General features: G+C 36.0%; 1 protein-coding gene across 3 annotated transcripts in view; it reads right to left on the reverse strand.

The window, feature by feature from the left end:
• The window catches only part of lactbl1b (lactamase, beta-like 1b), a 56,616-nt gene that overhangs the window by 32,479 nt on the left and 21,637 nt on the right, over nt 1-2,500 (reverse strand). The gene's annotated exons all lie outside the window — the stretch shown is intronic.

Below are 2,500 nucleotides of genomic sequence, written 5' to 3' on the forward strand. Positions count from 1 at the left end.
AATATACGTTTTACTTTTACCTGAGTATTTTTGTTGAAAAGACACAATATTTTTCAAGTGACAATATAAGTACAAGCCCCAAAACCAGTGAAGTTGGCACGTTGTGTAAATCATAAATAAATAAAAAATACAATAATTTTCAAATCCTTTTCAACTTATATTCAATTGAATAGACTGCAAAGACAAGATACTTATCGTTCGAACTGGAAAACTTTGTTATTTTAGCTACATTTAATGGAGAGTAACTTGTAGCTTAGCTACATTTAATGGAGAGTAACTTGTAGCTTAGCTACATTTAATGGAGAGTAACATGTAGCTTGGCTACCTTAAATGGAGAGTAACATGTAGCTTGGCTACCTTAAATGGAGAGTAACGTGTAGCTTAGCTACATTTAATGGAGAGTTACTTGTAGCTTAGCTACATTTAATGGAGAGTAACATGTAGCTTAGCTACATTTAATGGAGAGTAACTTGTAGCTTAGCTACATTTAATGGAGAGTAACATGTAGCTTGGCTACATTTAATGGAGAGTAACTTGTAGCTTAGCTACATTTAATGGAGAGTAACATGTAGCTTGGCTACCTTAAATGGAGAGTAACGTGTAGCTTAGCTACATTTAATGGAGAGTAACTTGTAGCTTAGCTACATTTAATGGAGAGTAACATGTAGCTTGGCTACCTTAAATGGAGAGTAACTTGTAGCTTAGCTACATTTAATGGAGAGTAACTTGTAGCTTAGCTACATTTAATAGAGAGTAACTTGTAGCTTAGCTACATTTAATGGAGAGTAACATGTAGCTTGGCTACATTAAATGGAGAGTAACTTGTAGCTTAGCTACATTTAATGGAGAGTAACTTGTAGGTTAGTTACATGTAACGGAGAGTAACTTGTAGCTTAGCTACATTTAATGGAGAGTAACTTGTAGCTTAGCTACATTTAATGCAGAGTAACTTGTAGGTTAGTTACATGTAACGGAGAGTAACTTGTAGCTTAGCTACATTTAATGGAGAGTAACTTGTAGCTTAGCTACATTTAATGGAGAGTAACTTGTAGCTTAGCTACATTTAATGGTGAGTAACTTGTAGCTTATCTACATTAAATGGAGAGTAACTTAGCTACATTTAATGGAGAGTAACTTGTAGCTTAGTTACATCAACAGAGAGTAACTTGTAGCTTAGTTACATTTAATGGAGAGTAACTTGTAGCTTAGCTACATTTAATGAAGAGTAACTTGTAGCTTAGCTACATTTAATGGAGAGTAACTTGTAGCTTAGCTACATTTAATGGAGAGTAATTTGTAGCTTAGCTACATTTAATGGAGAGTAACTTGTAGCTTAGCTACATTTAATGGAGAGTAACTTGTAGCTCAGCTACATTTAATGCAGAGTAACTTGTAGGTTAGTTACATGTAACGGATAGTAACTTGTAGCTTAGCTACATTTAATGGAGAGTAACTTGTAGCTTAGCTACATTTAATGGAGAGTAACTTGTAGCTTAGCTACATTTAATGGTGAGTAACTTGTAGCTTATCTACATTAAATGGAGAGTAACTTGTAGCTTAGCTACATTTAATGGAGAGTAACTTGTAGCTTAGTTACATTAACGGAGAGTAACTTGTAGCCTAGTTACATTTAATGGAGAGTAACTTGTAGCTTAGCTACATTTAATGAAGAGTAACTTGTAGCTTAGCTACATTTAATGCAGAGTAACTTGTAGGTTAGTTACATGTAACAGAGAGTAACTTGTAGCTTAGCTACATTTAATGGAGAGTAACTTGTAGCTTAGCTACATTTAATGGAGAGTAACTTGTAGCTTAGCTACATTTAATGGCGAGTAACTTGTAGCTTATCTACATTAAATGGAGAGTAACTTGTAGCTTAGCTACATTTAATGGAGAGTAACTTGTAGCTTAGTTACATTAACGGAGAGTAACTTGTAGCTTAGTTACCTTTAATGGAGAGTAACTTGTAGCTTAGCTACATTTAATGAAGAGTAACTTGTAGCTTAGCTACATTTAATGGAGAGTAACTTGTAGCCTAGCTACATTTAATGGAGGGCAACTTGTAGCTTAGTTACATTTAATGGAGTGTAACTTGTAACTTAGCTACACTTAATGGAGAGTAACTTGTAGCTTAGCTACATTTAATGGAGAGTAACTTGTAGCTTAGTTACATTTAATGGAGAGTAACTTGTAGCTTAGTTACATTTAATGGAGAGTAACTTAGCTAGATTTAATGGAGAGTAACTTGTAACTTAGCTTGCTACATTTTCCAAGCAGCTTGCCCATCACCCGGAGGACACTTGTTAGATCGGAATCTGGGTTTGACGTGGTTTGTGGCGCTCCCCCGGTCATTTACTGTACTTCGGTGTCAGGAAGGTGTAGCCAATTTCAGGAGAAGGCTCTGGGCAAGTTGTTGAACTATATCCTCCACCCTGAGCCAGCCCACTTTGGAGAAGTCGGTGTAGGCGTCGTGAGGTGGGATCCGGGGTGGAGGTCGAGG

The sequence above is a fragment of the Entelurus aequoreus genome, linkage group LG26 (genome assembly GCF_033978785.1).
Source record: "Entelurus aequoreus isolate RoL-2023_Sb linkage group LG26, RoL_Eaeq_v1.1, whole genome shotgun sequence".
NCBI classification, from domain to species: Eukaryota; Metazoa; Chordata; class Actinopteri; order Syngnathiformes; family Syngnathidae; genus Entelurus; species Entelurus aequoreus.